Source organism: Physeter macrocephalus, chromosome 21, assembly GCF_002837175.3.
Source record: "Physeter macrocephalus isolate SW-GA chromosome 21, ASM283717v5, whole genome shotgun sequence".
Lineage (NCBI taxonomy): Eukaryota > Metazoa > Chordata > Mammalia > Artiodactyla > Physeteridae > Physeter > Physeter macrocephalus.
In genome coordinates, this window is record NC_041234.1 from 97,782,084 (window position 1) to 97,801,010 (window position 18,927).

The 18,927-nt window shown below is 36.7% G+C and overlaps 1 protein-coding gene across 13 annotated transcripts in view; it reads right to left on the reverse strand.

The window, feature by feature from the left end:
* Positions 1–18,927, reverse strand: part of TENM1 (teneurin transmembrane protein 1) — an 813,855-nt gene that overhangs the window by 761,768 nt on the left and 33,160 nt on the right. Inside the window, exon 1 of one of the 13 annotated variants that reach the window (XM_028482668.2) lies at positions 11,168–11,226. The exons of the other annotated variants lie outside the window; for them this stretch is intronic. The gene's annotated coding sequence lies outside the window, so the exon portion shown is untranslated. Of the gene's footprint in view, positions 1–11,167; positions 11,227–18,927 lie in introns of those variants that run through there. 13 annotated transcript variants of the gene reach the window in all.

Consider the following 18,927-nt stretch of genomic DNA (forward strand, 5'->3'; position numbering starts at 1 on the left):
CATTATCTATCACCTGTATAATTGCAGTGAACTCCTAACTGATTCATTTACATCCCATATCCTTTCCCTCTAATGCATCTTCAATACTGCTACCAAAATTCTCTCTATAAAATGGAGATCATGCCAGAATCCTGCTTAAAACACTTCCAATGGCTCTCTATGCCTACAAAATAAAGTCCAAATTCATTAATTGGCATTCGAGGTTCTATCTTTCTAGTATTATATACTTTAAATTGTCCCAATGCAACACTGGAACATATGACACAGATGTCAAACAAGTCATGTACTTCCATGCAACAAAGGATAAATTCTAATATACCTCGAGTGCTATGGAATCGAGCATATCTAAGCAATTGTACTTTAATGCTATATAAAACATTTTTCTGTCCCCATCTGGGAAGACGAGTTAACTGTGATCATTGAAGGAAGTAAATGGAGAAGAAAACAGAATCATTTTTCACTTCTAATGTAAGAATACTCTAATCAAAGGAAATAAAAGTACCTTTCATATGTGAGGCACTGAACTAGGATGGAAGTGTACAATGAGGGAATATAACATACAATCTAACCACAACTTACATCTTCTAGGTGTCTGAGGACCCACTTCCTCTAGGGTCCAACACAGGCAACATTCTTATTTTTTAGCCTAATTATACCATTATTTCAGCAACGGACACATATTTGTAAAATGTGTAATGAGGATCATCACTAGCTAAATATTTCTATAAGAAATGGAAGGAAGGAAGAGAGGGAGGGAGATAAGGAAAAGTCCAAAATGGTGGTTAGCTGTGAAAAGGGACTTTTCACATAGCAAACACAGACTGTTTACGTAAAACCGGAATGAATAATCTGAGTTATTATTTGGTTTTCACTTCTATTTCCTCCTCTCAACTGTTCTAAATAGATCTACACGAGCTGTAAAAATTAAGGCCTAGTCAAAACTCACAGAAAGCATATTGTAGTTGAAAAATACTAAAGTAAATAAACCTAGTACTTTATATTATTCTAGCAAATTTTCTCTATGGTGACTGAACTCTGCCGAGTCTACATTCCTTTCACATGGTCTCTGTTGTGACAGCTGGCCTGGGTAAGAGGGCACAGACTGGCAAGAAGACAGAGTGAAAATAGGTGGCTCATTTGGGGGAATTCTAGCTTATTTGCTTCAAAGCAACCAGTCATATACTATTAAACATACATGTGGCTATTCTACCACATCTCCTAGTGAATATTTAACCTAAAATAAAGTTGTAATCTCGTTTTGTCGCTAAATATATCTTCAGATAAAGATTTAATCAATTAAAAGCTATCAACATATCAAAAGTATGCTTTTTATTCATAAAAATATGGGTAAACAAGCAGGACAAAGCATCGCAATAGATTTTAACCAGACATAATTTCTAGCAAAATTTGAGCACAGAGAAAACTTCTGTGTGATGAAAGTCTTTCTAAGAAAAATTGTTTCAGTGAGATCGTGATTCAATGTTTGACATTCCCTATTGTTTTCTATTAAAAGGCTTTTAGCAGTTCTCAGCAGAAAGTCAAACCGGTTCATGCACCAATATTTATTACTTAAATGGCACAGTGAGGTTTATACAAAATCAAAGTTATCTTTAAATAGGAAATCTGTCTGTATAAAATTCCTGCAAATGTGACGGGAAAAAAATCGAAATTTTAGTGGGCTGACTGGTCTTGAAAATGTATGACGCATCTCAAGCTTATAGCAGCAGTTATGTTGAAAGGGTACACTTAACAAATAAATCATCAGAACATGATATCTTAAAAAGCAATGCTGGTTAAAAATCCTTAGTAGAAAAGAAATCCCCCAAAATATTAAAATAAAGTGTCTTTAATCTTTCCAGCAAAGTTACAAAGCAATGAAAGTATTTATCCAAAATAGTTTATCATCACTGCTTTAAAGATAATGGCAAGTCAGCATGACACACGGATCAGAGACCAATGCAGAAAACGACACAGATGACCTGTTTGTGGTATATTATAGATTATTGCTTTGTAAGAGAAAATGCTTGACAATGGGGCTTGGGTAAGGATATTATAAATTACTTTGATAATCATGTCACAGTCATAGAAAAGAGATGAGGCTATTTTTAACTCTTCAAATATAGGAAGTATATTCAGAGTCATGAGGGTATTGTATATATAGTTTAGACTGGAAAGTGATTGTATCTTTTTAATGAAAGGCCAGGCCCAAGATACTCAAACCCAGTAGGTATCAACTGGAGGAAATTTTGTCCCCATCACCTCCCACCCCCCGCACAGGGACATTTGACAATGTCTGGAGAAATTTCTGATTGTCACAGTTAGTGGGGGATATGCTACTGGCATGTAGCAAGTAGAGGCCAGGGCTATTGCTAAACATCCTACAACACAGAGGACAACTTCCTCACAACGAAGGATTGCCAACCCCAAATATCAATAGTGCCTCTGCAGAGAAACCCTGTCCTAAGTGACTATACCGAGACCTCACAAACCTTAGATAACATCAACTGAAATTTGCCACAAAGAATACCATCTTAGATCTCATGTCCAAGCACTGTACAAAACATATTAAAAGATATTTTTACCTAGGAGTTGATTTTACTTTTAATATATGTGTCTTCCTAGAAAGCATTATAATAAATCTACTCTGTGTATTCATCTAGTAGGGCAGTATACTCCATGGAAGGCAGTGAAGAGTCAGAAGTACTGTGGATGTGCAGAGGAATATGTGTGTGAATGTGAGTGCGTTTAAGAAGATAAGAAATGACTTGAGCAATTGAAGGAGAGCAGAATATACCATCCCCAAATGTGCCTCTTTGGCGTAAGGATTATTCCAGGCTGATTATTTTTAAGAAACAGCAGATATAGGCTCTTCAGGCAAGGGAGACAAAATAAAAAATAAACCAATGGCACTACACCAAACTAAAAGGCTTTTGCACAGTAAAGGAAACTATCAACAGAACTGCAACGCAGCCGACTAAATGCGAGAAAATATTTGCAAGCGGTACATCTGATAAGGGGTTGATACCTAAAATATACAAAGAACGCATACAAATTAACATCAGAAAAACAAACAACCCAGTTAAAAAGTGGGCAGAGGACCTGAATAGACATTTTGCCAAAGAAGACATACAGATGGCTAACAGACACACGAAAAGGCGTGCAACATCACTAATTATCAGGGAAATGCAAATCAAAAGCACCATGAGATATCACCTCACACCTGTCAGAAAGGCTATCATTGAAAAGACCACAAATAACAAAGTGTTGGTGAGGATGTGGAGAAAAGGGAACACTTGTGCACTGTTAGTGGGATTGAAATTGGTGCAGCCACTATGGAGAACAGTATGGAGTTTCTTCAAAAAATTAAAAATAGAACTACCATACGATCCAGGAATTCCACTTCTGGATATTTCCACAAAGGAAACAAAAACACAAATTTGAAAAGATATATGCACCCCTATGTTCATTGCAGCATTATTTACAATAGCCAAGATATGGAAGAAATCTGTGTCCATCGATAGATGAGTGAAGATGTGCTATATACATTACACACACACACACACACACACACACACACACACACACAGTGGAATATTACTCAGCCATAAAAAGAATGAAATCTTCCCATTTGTGACAACACGGATGGACCTAGAGGGTACTGTGCTAAGTGAAATAAGTCAGAAGAGAAAGACAAATACAGTATGATTTCACTTATATGTGAAATCTAAAAAACAAAACAAACATAACAAAACAGACTCACAGAGAACAAACAGGTGGTTGCCAGAGGGGAGGGAAGTGGGGGGATAAGTGAAACAGGTGAGGGAAATTAAGAGGTACAAACTTCCAGATACAGAATAAATAAGTCAGGAGGATGTGATGTACAGCACAGTGAATATAGTCAATACTATTGTAATAATTTTGTATGATGACAGATGGCAACTAGACTTATTGTGGTGATCATTTTGTAATGATAAAAATATCAAATCACTATGTTGTACAACTGAAACTAAAATAATATTGTAAGTCAATTATACTTCAATAAAAAAATTTAATAAATAAATAAATGAATGAAATAGCAGACAAAGGGAAAGCTTGAAAACCCCTTTTGTAAGAGATATTTACAAGGGAAATCTCCATTTGTAAGGGTGTCTCTGTCTGTATAAGGAAGAGAAACATGACTCTAAATCTCTAGAAACTCTTATCAATGGAGAAGGCAAGGACTTAAATCTGCATAACAACCATACCCGTGTTTACTGTGCTTTCCCTGGTAACCTCCCATAACTGCCCCCCACCCAAATCTTCTTTTATCTTTAGCTGGAGATGGTATTTAAGATGCTGGCTTGGGCCTGGAGTTATTCAGTTTTCCTGGGTATCCCCCATGTATACAGGAGGTATACATGGTATTCCACTTCTGTTTGTTCTTCTCCTGTTAACGTGTCTTTTATTAAGGGAGGTCTCAGCCAAGAACCCAGAAAGGTACAGGGGAAATTATTTTTCCTCTCCCACACAATGCATATATGGTTGAAGAGGAAAAAAAAGTCACACGTATGGAATACTACTTAGTTGTAATTAAAGGAGAAGACAAGAATTATATAACAGAAAAATGATTATTTTTGTTCATTTGGTCAAAAACAACACATGCACTTTGAATCTCTGTTCACAATATTCAAAGAAAATTTTCCATATGACTTAGGAGCCATCATTACATAAAAAAATTTCGAAGAAGAGAGCTACAGCCATATAGTTCTAGGAATACACAGAAGCAGATTTGCCTGACTAGTTTGTGCAAACTATGATATTGTGAAGAAGGCAGCTTGTGAAGACCAAGATTACTGCCACCCAAAAATACCTTCTGGATTCAAGATGTGTTATATGGTCAAGAAGCTGGTAGATGTTATAAAAGAGGACAATATGACAAGGCTAATCCAAAGTATACACACTGGAAATGTTGCTTCAGAAAAGGGAAAAGAGGGAAGGAATAGAGAACCATTAAGTCAGTGATAATGCAAAAAATGGAGGTGTGTCTTAAAATCCCAAAGAAACAATTCCTTCCTGAGCAAGCTGAGTCTCAAATGAAAAAGCAAATCATAAGGCTAGAGTCCCCCAACTGCTGTTTCCTCACCGGAAGAAATGTCTTAGTAATTCAGTTACCGCTTAAAGGAGAAAGGAATCTGTCAGGAGCCCAGGAAAAGCTTGAGGGAGACTCTTGTTTCCCCAAGAAAGAGCTAACTCAAGGAAATTTGGTGCTTAAGAAGGACTGCCACCAAGTGTTCTTTTTTAACACTGGAAAGGTAAAACAAGCTGAGTTCTCCGAGTTTCAACTGTTAGAATGCCCTTGGGGTGTATGACTGGGGTGGGGAGGGGGACGGGGGACAGGAATTCTATTCAAACGCAGTTTCCAGAATCACTTACTGCATTAATTATAGGCCTTTCTACACTAGTTCAATCCTTCGGAGGAAAAGGTCTTTTCCGCTTTTAGATGTAAACTGAATTAATTTCCTGAGTGAAAAATAATAATAAAAAAAGCCTAACTGGCTTAAATTCCTCAGGTGAGTCTACTAAAACAGAAGTGAAAGTTACTTCTTTTTTTCCCCCTGTTTCTTGATGGGTAATCAGAGAAAGTTTACTAATCAGCAAAAAAGAGGGTGTTTTAATGCCAAGCATACTTGAGTACAATAACCCCATCTAACATTCTGAAGCTTTCATTTTCACAAAGCACTTCCTCACTGGAGTCCTCTTATACCAACTGTATCTACATAAAGCTGGGATTTTCAGATTAAGCTTTTCTTTGACCCTTTGTTTCTCCCTATTCTGGTACTGTGATTCCGCTAAAAGTCAAATTGGGTGTTAGATGTAAGGCACAAATTCACAGACAGCAATTCAGCATGAAAGTGCTTCAAAAGGGAACACTTGGAAAGGATTTGAATGTAGTGTCTGAGCAGAGATGAATAATGCACACTCACGTCTTCCAGCAATGACACAGAAATCTTTTACACAAGACATCTGTCTCCACACTTAATAGATCGGTTGATTGTCATTTTCACTGCATGTAAGTTGTATTGACTATTGTTGAGCGGTATTTCTTCCATAAGCTAAAACTGCATTTTAATACTCACGTCGTCTCCTTAAACATTAGTATTCTCAACACACTGTGTGATAAAATATAACACCATTCTCAAAGAACAGCGGGATGTTTTTACTGCTTCATACATAACTCAATTGCAAACATGGAATTAATAAAAAGAAAATACAATCAATTAGTTAAATGTTACCTGATTCACTACCCAACTAGATTTACTATAGGCCAAAGTAATTACCAAGTCCCAGCTATGCCAGCATTTGGAGCCAATCTATACTAAAAAGAAAGGGCACTGGCATTACATTTCTTGAATTTACATATTTAAATAGGAGTCATAACCCTGGGGTATGGGATAAGACTCTGAAGTCATTGACGTTATGACAAAGAGTAAGAGATGGAAACTAGTTTGAAAATTTTCTGTTTGGAAAAGTTTCTGAGATGCAATTAAGAGTAAGCTAGATCTCAAAGTAGGAAGTTACACCAAGAATATAAACCAGAGACATTACTACCAGACTTAGAAACTACCTTGAAAATTCTACAGAGGTCTCTTGCTCTGTTTACTCAACATATTTTCACCTTCCTCCTCTTTATATTATTATGAAAAGAAAAAGCAGACCCACCTGAAGTAGTATTTGTTCCCATTTCTTAAGGGAGTAAAGACCAGGAAGGAGAGCACACAAAATGGAGAACATGGAAAATTAGTAAAACTATGTAGGTTACAAACACCTTGAGGTCAAATCCTGTATATTTTTGTTTTTGACACTTTTGCATTTTAGGCAAGACACAAACATAATGGGCCGTTAGTTAAGAAACCCTCCTAATGAGGGCTTTTGTGAGATTATATTCTTTGTAACCACTCACAGCTCTCATTAAACATTTAGCAAATGTTGCTATTTGAATGCCTAAAAAACTGAATCTAAATGTTCATCTTTCTACCAACTCATCTGCTGATAACTTTGCATTTAACAAGTATTTATTGTGTCGGGCACTGGCCTATTCTCACAAAGCATACAGTTAAGCCCAGCAACTCTCAACTTTGGTTCAACATTAGAATCATCTCGGGGACTTAAAAAAAATACTGATGCCTGGGCCCCACTCCAGACCAATTAAATCAGAATTGGTGAGAGCAGAGAGTGAGTATCATTATTTTTTTTAAATTTCCCTAGCAGATCCTAATATGCAGGCAGAGTTGAGGTAGTCATACATGTAGACATAGGCTGTTTGCCTTATATTAGAAGCACTGGGACAATGTTATACTTCTGTTTAACCAGCTTGTTATAGCAATCACCCCAATATGCAATACAGTTTGAAAATAGCAGCACCAGGTCACAATCCAAGTGCTCAGCACAAGGCTGCATGCAGATAGACACTTATACATTACATATACGTTTGTATCCATCGACTGATATCATGTTTTTGTTGCTCTTATAGATTTTGGAGCACTTTACACTATGCACATGTAATAAAACTTGATGATGATTGTTTTCTCTGGGAGTAATTTCCAAGAATGGCTGACCTCCTAACAAGTCTATCTGGTGTGAACAAACATACTGCAATTTCCAAATAACTTTGCATTATGAATTCAACACTGATGGCTGTGTTTGGAATGCATTTCTAAAGTGAAAGTAGTCCACAACCAAGGTATAAAAATAAAATCATGTTATTCAGAGCTTAATTAGATTACAATTCACAAAAGAAAACCTAGAAGTGTTGAAATATGTTCCCCAGCACACTACACGGGACATATATCTGAGCAATAATCTCACTAAATCAGGGGAAAAGGGTCATCATTTGAACAAACTCACTAGCTGATAAAAAGTAAAAGAGCAGAATACTCAATATGCTTCAGTATTCCTAAAACCCATCTTTTCAACTGAATGTATACAGCATATATCACACCAATGTGAAGAAACTGAACTTTCTATGATACACATCCCTGAACCAAAAATAAAGACATTGAATTTATGGATGGGAAGGAGTATTTTTTTGGATGTGTTCTTACCTACATCCTGACATAGATAACAAATATATTTTTTAAAAATCACAGAAAATACCAAACTGAATCAATAGGGTCCTTCCCAGGCAAGATGGTCTTTGTAGAGGTATCAAGGAGCATTTGGGAGTAGGGATGAAGGGTTGTGAGTGTCTACATGATATCAACCAGAAAAATTTAGGGTAGTATCCGAGCATAGCCCTTTATGGCATTAATATCCATACTTCTCAAAGCGATTTTTTAGGAAGTTAGACTAGCTAGCAGCTCTCAACAGTAGATGCACATTTTAATTACTCTTGGGAGCTCGTAAAGTGCCAGTTTTGGGTTCCACTCCTAGAGATTCTGATTTAATAGGTTCCCAAGAGAGAGCAAGGGCCCATATGGTATTAGTAGGCAAAATATGACGCTCAGACCTGTTTCAAGGAACCACTGTGTAAGTGTGAACCTGACTACTAATAGAGGTTAGTGTTTGAGATGCCAAACCTATAGGCTTGAATGTAGTTCCTACAGTTAGAAAATGAGGACTAAACGACTTTTAAGTTCCCTCCATGTATAAAATATCAAGTGTGATTATGACTCTAGGATTCTAGGATTCCTGAAAAATATCTGATACTACGTTACCAAAAAAGGAAGAGCAGATGGTTGTTGGATAGGCAAGTAGTGGTATCTGATCTTATTTATGTGCTTATTCAACAAGGAGAGTTAGAGTCATCTCCAGAGATCCAAGCTGTGTAGGACAGCCAAGGCAGAAACAGTCCATAAACACATGAAGAGGTGAGATTTTGAGCTCCAAAAAGGGCACAACTAACCAGTAGGAAACCAAGTTCAGTCAAAAAAGAACTTGTACAATGACCCATAAATAATCAGGGAGGTACACATAAAGCACTATGGGCATATAATTGCTAATCACAAGAAAGAAGCTATAGACTCTCATTTGGTTTTAAACCCCTTAACTTCTCATGTTAGCCCCCTTGACATTCTCAGACTGAATTTAGCTTTGGCCTATGGATTTACAGGACTCACACCCCCATCTCCTGAATAAGTCTTCCTATGTACATGATCATGTTTCTAAAAAAATTGAACTTTGCCATTTTTCACCAAACCCAACTCCCAGTCCTGGGATAAATGGACCTGACAAGTATTCTGGTCTTCTGGGAATTGATGTTATAACATTGATCATTTCTTGTATCATTCATACCATCTACTGAGGGTAATTAATACATCAGCCCAAATGAATTTGAAGAGTTATATTTTTCATACCATATGTTACTTATAGAATTGATTATTCATGGTCTTACATTTGGTCTTTAATCCATTTTGAGTTTATTTTTGTACATGTTGTGAGAAGATGTTCTAATTACATTCTTTTACATGTAGCCATCCAGTTTTCCCAACACTGCTTATTGAAGAGACTGTCTTTTCCCCATTGCATATTTTTGCTTCCTTTGTCATAGGTTAATTGACCATATATGCGTGAGTTTATTTTGGGGCTCTCTATTCTGTTCCATGGACCTATGTGTCTGTTTTCATGCCAGTACCATGCTGTTTTGATTTCTGTAGCTTTGTAGCATAGTCTGAAGTCAGGGAGCTTGATACCTCCAGTTTTGTTCTTTTTTCTTAAGCTTGCTTTAGCTATTTGGATCTTTTGTGGTTCTACACAAGTTTTAGGACTATTTGTTCTGGTTCTGTGAAAATGTCTTGGGTATTTTCATAGGGATTGCACTAAATCTGTAGATTGCCTTGGGTAGTATGGACATTTTAACAATATTAATTCTTCCAATCCATGAACATGGTATATCTTTCCATTTATTTGTATCATCTTCAATTTCCTTCATCAATATCTTATAGTTTTCAGAGTATAGGTCTTTCACCTCCTTGGTTAAGTTTATTCCTAGGTATTTTATTCTTCTGATGCAATTATAAGTGGTATTGTTTTCTTGCTTTCTCTTTCTGGTAGTTCATTAGTATTGTATAGAAAAGCATGAAATTTTGCCATTTGCAACAACATGGATGGACCTCGAAGGTATTATGATTAGTGAAGTAAGTCAGACAGAGAAAGACAAATACTGTATGTTATCACTTTTAGTGGAATCTAAAAAATAAAACAAATGAATGAATATAACAAAACAGGAAGACTCATAGATACAGAGAACAAACTAGTGGTTGCCAGGGGGAGGGGGTGGGGAGAGGGGCAAGATTGGGGAATGGGATTAAGAGGTACAAACTACTAGGTATAAAATAAATAAGACACAAGGATGTAATGTATAGCATGGACAATATAACCAATATTTGATAATAACTTTAAATGGAATATAGTCTATAAAAATATTGAATCACTATGTTGTATACCTGAAATTAATATAACATTGTAAATCAACTATACTTCAGTTTTTAAAAAGGATGATTATATCCAGATATGTTTGCTTATTATACTGAATCTTTCTTGAGTCAGTAACTGAGAAATTCTGAGAATTCAAAGAAATGTATAGAATATAAAGTTGAAGGGGGACTAGAGAGTAACTACTTAAAGGGTATAGGATTTCCTTTAGGAGTGATATAAATGTTCTAAAATTGACTGTGGTAGTGGTTGCACTACTCTGTGAATAGACCAAAACCATTGAATTGTACACATTAAATGTGTGAATTGTATTGTGAGTTATATCTCAATAAAGCTGTTTAAAAAAGTCCATCCACAGCCCCGTCCTCAGTCCCAGCTAAGGCTGCAAGCCCAGACTCAGACCCAGACTCAATCACTGAGTGTCACTCTTGATTAGAGTACGTAGATTATGGTAACTCCACTTTCTTTGGTCAGCAATTGGCTAAGGAAAACTCATGTGACCCAATTTTAGCCAATAGGATGTAAGGGAATGGTTTCTTGAGGATAAATGGATGAGAAAGATTTCTTAGCACTTAGAGACTTACAAGAAACAAATAATTCTTTTTTCTGCCCCTTTCTGCATTGTTGTACAACGATGTGATACCTGGAGCTGTTGCAGCCATATTGATATTATGAGGGGCAAATTACTCTACATATTGTGGATGGAAGAGCAGGAAATAAAATGATGTCTTTATGCTACAGAAGTGACAAACACTACCTTTGGAGTTCTTGTTATGGTGAGATAATAAATCTCTTCATTGTTAAAGCCACTCTGAGTTGCATTTTTTTTCAATTTGTAGTTGAGAACATCCTAAATAATAAAAAAATATTTATTTACATTCCATCTTATACCAAAATCACTTGAAGTACCTAAATAATCGTTTAAAATTAAGAGTTAGAAAAGTCTTTAGGAGCTCATATTACCATGTCCATCAACCCTATCTGACGGTGAACCCTGCACCCCATTATTGAAGAGATGATAATTATTTAAATCATTAGTAGACTTTTAGAGAATGAATGCATTCCTCTCTCTCCATCACTTTTCAGTGTTTAACAGATCTCCCGGAAAGTTCTTCCTTGTATATAACCTGATGTGAAAAATCTTAACATTATATAGAAACATGCAAAGCCACTGGTGGTATAAATTTTAGGCACTACAAATGTTTAGAATTTGTACGTTAACAAGTAGTTCTAATGATAATAACCAGGTTAAGTAGATTTGATGCAGATGCTTAAGTCTGGATGATAAACCAATTAGATGAAAGAATGTCAGCAATGTTTTGTCTGAGAAATCATGACAAATATTTAATGAAACAAAACTCTAAATCAATCTCAGTTCTAGACAGAAAAGCCTCCATTTCACAATAGACTTTAAGTCAGGTGTGTGCATGTGTATTTAGGTGAGGGAGTTTCTGGAGTTTCTGTTAAGATCATTTGCTAATATACATGAAGTCCCTAGTTATTACAATTTTTTTGAAAAAACAGGCAAAGAAACTAGGGGCATTTCACCACAAGCCCAGTACCAAACACTGGCACTGAAGAATAAAAATGTCAACTTCTCCTTTCTCAAAAGACACGGGTGCACGTGTGAGCCCTTGCCAGTGGAAAAGAATTTATTTGGTTGTTTTTCCCTAAGGCAATCAGTGTGTTAAGACAGAGATTCTCAAGGGACTTGATTCAATTCAACTAACAGTTCTTGAGTGCCTACTATGTGCCAGGTGCTGGGAGACCCAGAGGAGCTCAGAAAAGGATTCACCAAGGGAATGGCTTCCTTGACTTCATCTCTGTTGCTCCCTGTTTTGGCTGCGAAAATTACAATGGCTGTTGACAGAATTTCACAGTGCTCTACTGGATTCATGGGAGATAAACATATGGACTTGGGGATATACCTAACGAAGCATTTGTGCACTGTCAGAATTAAAATCCATAACCTTAAGGCAGTTTTCGTATTTCTTTTTGCTTTATCACCATAGTTCCTATCACTGATGATATGTGCCCTAGCACGTATTTCCTATTTCTACTTCTTCAACAACTCATTGCAATCTGATATCTGCTCTTTCCACTCCACTGAAATTGCTCCTGAAATAAAGGTCACCAAAGTGTCAAAGTGCCAAGTGCCTTTTTCAGTCCTCAGTCTCTTCAACTTTTCTGCAATATTTCATAGTGCTGACCACCCTCACACCTCTTGATTCCCTCTTTTCCCTTAGACTCCAAAACACTACATTATCATGGTTCTCATTCTATCTCTTTGACTGCCCCTTCACTAACTCTTTGATTGGCTACTCTTCCTCCACCAGCACCTCAAGGTCTTTTCCTCAGTCCATTTTATTTTGTTTTGTTTTCTTTGCTCTCTATATTCTCTCCACGGGCAATTGTATCCATTGCCACAGATTCAGTTAACACCCAAACTCTGAATATACTGATGACTTCCATATCTACATCTCCAGCCCTAATCTCTTACCTAAACCCCAATCTCACAATCCCAACAGTCAGTTGACTTTTACCCCCTTGGGTACCTCAAAGACATGTCCAGGATGGAACATCTTTCCCCATCACAAACCTACTCCACCTCCTAAATATCCAATTTCATTTAATGGTACCCACACTCCCAGTTGCCCAAGATTGAAACTTTGGAGTCATTTTACCTTCCCTCTCACTCTTAACATTGCATATTCCCAGAGTTACCAAAGTTTGAATGTCTCAATCATATGTCCATCTCTTAACTACCCACACTGCCAATACTTTAATTTGGACAAAGGTCAACTCTTTCCTGGGCTGTGCCAATGGCCTCTTAAATAGTATTCCCGCCTCTAGTCTCTCTGGATGCTGTATTACTGATATAGCTATAAATTGGAAGCTGGAAATAAATTAGTAGTGGCAGCATGTGGTTATTGGGCAAGAACTGCCACAGAGAAGTGCTTCTTTTCTCAAAGGGACTTTCTTGCTTCATATTGCCCCACTTACCCTAGGGCACATGCCATTAGTCAGTGAGTAACCCTTGCCATTGGTTGTCACAACCAGATTAACTTACTCAGCATTGACAATGTCATCATAATAGCTATCTAGAAAGCATTGATAGCTAATGTTCAAGAGAGACTGATATAACTAACTATTCTATGTAGATTGGCTATGAGAAGCAAAAATAAAGATGTCCCAGGATATCATTAAGGATAGAGCAGTTGGTTGGTATTCCTTCAGGAAGAGTAAGTTTGAAACATCATTCAGATCTGAGAAAATGAGTGTTTAAAAAAATATTCATGATCTCTGCTTAATGTTTAGCATGGTACCAACCCTCTGGAATATGGTTTTGACAAAATGAACTTCTCTTCAGAAAAGACTGTTTCCTAGCAATAGCGTATTCTTCAATGTGGATTATTTTCAACATGATATATAAAATAAAGTGCTTTTAAGTCACCTTTTTCTCCTCAACCAGTCTCCATTCTGTAAATTTTAATTTATAAGTTAGCAAATTCTAAACCACTGAAAGTAATTTAATATACCATATGGGTTTTTGTAATTTCTTTGCTCAAGGATTTATTTTGCTACGGGTGATAACTTAAGTCTTTCCTAACACCTAGAAATTCTAACATATCTCAGTACTGCCTGCCAATATCTTATGTAACTCTTAAAAGGCTGTATCGACACAACACTGAAACTTCCAGCTGAAAAGCCAAATTTTTAGGTAATCTACAAGCTGGTTTGCTTGTGAGCCATGAAACAACAAGCTTAAGTGATTTTTTTTCTGACTGTAATTAACACATAGTGCTTCTATAATAATGAGCTGATTTGGAGAGAACCAACTGAATTCAATCAAACTGGTTGTTTTCACAACAGTTCCAAGTCACTTAATTTCAAAACAACTAGGTCTTTGACTTATTGCAGTCAAGTGTGAACACAAAGCCTGAACCGGCCATTTGTTTAAGTAATGTACAAACATAGCTTACTGTGATACCCTTTTAAACGATAAACCCCCATCCTCCCAAGCCACTTTCAATCCCTCCAATACTATCATTTATCATGTCACATACCGGCTTAAAGTCCTCAAGTAATTTTTTCTTGCCTACAAATAAAGTCTGAGCCTTTGATTATGTCATTCTGCCCAAATGGAAAATTTTCACTCTTCTTCTCAATCTCTCCAGATTATAGATTCTCCTCAAGCCCCAGTGTCTCAACTCCTCTACAAAAGCAACCACAACTACTACAGTGTGCACTAAGTTTATCTTCTCTGAGTATGTATTGCACTGAAAATCTAAAGAACAGAAAGTTAACACGTGAAAAACACGTGTCAAAATTATTGCTCTGTACCTGGCAGAGTACCTAACAGAGTACCTAGCACATGGTACATACTCCACGGACACTTGTAAACTTGCCTCATCGACTTCTTCCAATGGAATAAGAATGCACCTAAGGTGTGATAACAACCTTCAAAATTATACTTCACTTAGTAAATAACAGAGAAAATCTCCTTTCCTGTGTGCCTTTAATTCTCCACTGAATCAATGTTAATTTGTATAAGTATACCATAGTTGTGGGCACTGTTCTATTGCTGAAGACATAACAGAGTGGGTCAGCCTGCAATGGGCCGTAAGTTTCTGGAGAAGGAGTTAGGGCTTACTTCCAATACCAACCACCTCCTCCATTCAACTTCTACCAAAGAGGTATTCGTGACTGAATATCATGTTTATGGCTAGAAAACAGACTTGATTCAGTAGGACAAGGGTTGCTAAAGCTGGCATAAAAAACTGTCAGTGACACAAATGACATTGAGTATCATCACAGATTAGTTTACAGTGAGAAAACGATTCTCATTCACATTATCTGGGCCATCAAAAGAAACCTTCTGTATTAATTTGCACAACCTCTATTTAATGAAATTATACCAATTCTTAACACCATTATGAGGATAGAAGAGACACAGGAGGAGAAGGCGGGAAAGAACAGGATGGAGAAGGATTGGTTTTGCATATTAAACAGAAATGTGGAGGAAGTTGGATTTTTGCCATATTCTCTGGCTCTATTAATAGACAATACACCAATGGTTCAAAACAAAATCATCAGACACTAACATAGAGAAATGTACATGCAGATCTGAGACATTATTTTATTTATAAGATGTCCTCTCCATGGGAAGACTAAATTTACTACACTGCATGAAATAAAAAGTGGAAAAAAATATTTAGACATCTGCATCATAAAGGGATCACAATGACAGGTAATATTCCTTGATGTGGTGAGACTCCCATGGATACAGGTAGGGGGACGAGAAGCAGAGACGCTTTTAATGACAGTAGGAAGACAAAAGCTGAGCTACTTTTCTGTTCAACTTTTGAGAGACTGGTGGTACCAGGTCCACAATTCAGGAAGAGCATTATGCTAACTCCTTAAGCTTGCTTCAACAGAGAACACAGGTAGTGAAAATTACATGGACGTTTTTTTTTCTGGGAAAACGTTTTGTCTTCTCCCTGCTCACCATATATTTTATCACTACTATAATTAACAAAGTAGTCACATTTTCAAGCCATCATGGTTGGTCTGAGGTACTTTCTGGGTGCTTCAAGAGCCACAATTCTTGCCATTAGAGAGAAAAACAATTTTAGTAAAGAATGAATCAAATGACTTGGTGCTGATGACATTCAAGTTCTGCACATGTGATATATACTGACATAGAGCATGTTTTGAAATGCATATGGATGCACAATAGCATTGCAAGCAGAACCAACCAATATTTGCTCCTCATTCTGTACCCTACTTGTTGGGAAGTAGAATCTAGTAACATATAATGCCTTATTTAAAAAAAACATATCATTAGGAATCTTTGAGAAACTTGGCCCTTTTCATTTACACCTGATAACTTTAAAACATCATAAGCTCTTTAGGAAACAACGTTGACGTTCAGATGAAGCAACGTTAACTTAAGAATGCTCATATTCACAGTAGGGAATGAACACCATTTACAAAAGTTTTACCATATGAATTTACCATATGAATTTAAATAGTAACCCCAACCAAGTTATCAACATTTGCTATTATTATTAATAGCTACTCCTTCCACTCCACTTCATTTTATGCAGAGTATTTCTGCACACACTATCTTGATTTTTTTCATCACAGTAGCCTTGGGAAATAAACTAGGAAACCAAGGCCTAGAGGTTATGTGAATTCTTCAATGTCACCCAGCTAGTTAGTAATAAAGTCAGCAATTGAAATTAAAGGACCCAGATTACTAATCTAACGTACTTACAGTGTAAAATGAAAAGCTCATTATGTTTACACTATAACATATTAAATATTAAAAAACTAGAAACACTTAAATTTATTCTTCTTAAAGAGATTTTTAGAGAAACAGGATACCAAAAATGGTTGGCTGTAAGGGTTGGTATAACTTCAATGTGTCTGTGAAATGAGATACAAATAATTGAAGACAGATAAAATTGCATATTAGGTGGTATCTAAATGGCTATGGAATCATAAATTCCATTTCCCCATAATCAAATCCCCATAACCTAGTTTGGTTTGCAGCTGTTAGCTTCAGCCAGATATGACACTGTTGTTTAATCTTTGAGTTTCACCTGCAGAAAACAAACAAACATTGCAATAGAATCCTGAGAGGGCTTTTGCAATTACCTTTCGAGATACCTATATGAAGCAAATGCCCATTCCTCTCAGGATTTAGTGCCCAGCACACTCTCCCACTGACAGGATGAGGCAGCTCTAGGTGACTAAGCAGTATCTCCAGTATACCATGTAAAGTCTGGATGCAGACAGTAAGGATACAAAATTAAAAACTGACTAAACATTTGGCCTAAAGTAGTCTGAATAATATTTAGCACATAAAATCTGGGGTAAAATTGGATGAACTGCAAACATCCCATAGTGGATTTGAAAAAGCAGACAGCAGTGTCCTGAAATTTATTATCATCACTGTCAGTTGTGCAATAGCCTATATGAAATGATTTGGTGATTTCAGTCTCATTCCCAATGGGGCAGATATTCACATCATTACAATCACTGTGAAAACGGTACGCTTGTTTGTAGTCTCAGTAGAAATATCAAGAAACTTATGGGGCATGGAGAACCTAATCGTAAGAAGTGGTCCCTCTAGGTGTGTCTGAGGACACTTTCTAGGGACAATGACTTTTACTTTCATAAACTCTTGAGTATAAATACTCTGACTCCATAAAGAACTCCAGCCTCCATGATTTGGGGCTTCAAAATGAACAAGGTTAAAAAAGGGCCCACCAAACACAGAATAAAATGGGAAATCTTGTATTACAAAATAGAACTAGAGAAGCTGGATACTTTTGTTTTCTATACTATTTTTTTCTCTCCACCTTACTTCCTTCCTGTTAAATTGTAAGTATCCTATAGAAAACTCTGGATTTGGAATAAGAGAGACCTAGGTTTTTGCCCTTGTTTTCTGCTATATTGCTTATGTAATTCTAGACAAAGAATTCCTCTGTAAAGTGGGAGTGGAACTTTGCTCTGTGTATGTGATAGGATTCAGATCCAAGAGTCAAACAAATTGTAAGTGATATGTTAAATGCCCTGACTGATCTGAGAAGTTTCTTTGCTCACCACATACATTACCTGAATAGACTCAATAGTGAGGACTTCAAATCCTGGCCTGGATCATTACAATTTCCCACCTTCCTCACAAACTAAATAAAGAGGCCAGAATAAAGCAATCACAATTTTGTGTCCGAGGATATATCTGCAGATTGTTATATACAGTCAAACTCACTTATGTTGCTTTGTTGACATGCTTATGTGTGTGTCTGTGTCTGTCTGTATTGTACCTCCACAGCAAGATATAAAGAACTCATGGCTATAAGTAAACATATTATTATCATCTATTTATTTAGTATTTCTTTTTCAGACAAATACATCTAATAGGGTTCTGGAGTGTTCTGGAATTGAACATTGTCTTCAAGAGTAACCTAAGGTACTTGCCATTCAGCATTTACTTCAGCCTTAGAGCTTAACAGAGGGCCTGGTGTATGGTAAGCAAACAGTAAACATTCGCTGAATAAATGAGCTACCCCCATGCAGGGTTTACCCATTTTTTCCGTGTTCCCTCAGTCCCTGTGCACACTTTACACTTAGATTTGTTGTCTGGACCAAGGTACTTGTATAGCCTTTACTTGTATTTAGTGTCTGCTGTACGTGGCAAACACATCCTAGGATAACACCCAATAAGTCATGCCCTTATGTAATCCCCGCCCCTTGTGTGTGGACAGAATCTGTCACTTGCTTCTAATCAATAGAATATGGAAAAGGCAAAAGGATTTTTCAGGTATAATTAGGACCCCCTAATGAGTTGACTTTAGTTTAATCAAAAGAGAGATTATCCTGGGTAGACCTAATGTGGACAGGAGAGCCCTTTAAAACACCATTTAAGGCCATCTCTGAAATTAGAGATTTGAAGTAGCAGAGTCTCTCTCTCTCTCTCTCTCTCTCTCTCTCTCTCTCTCTCTCTCT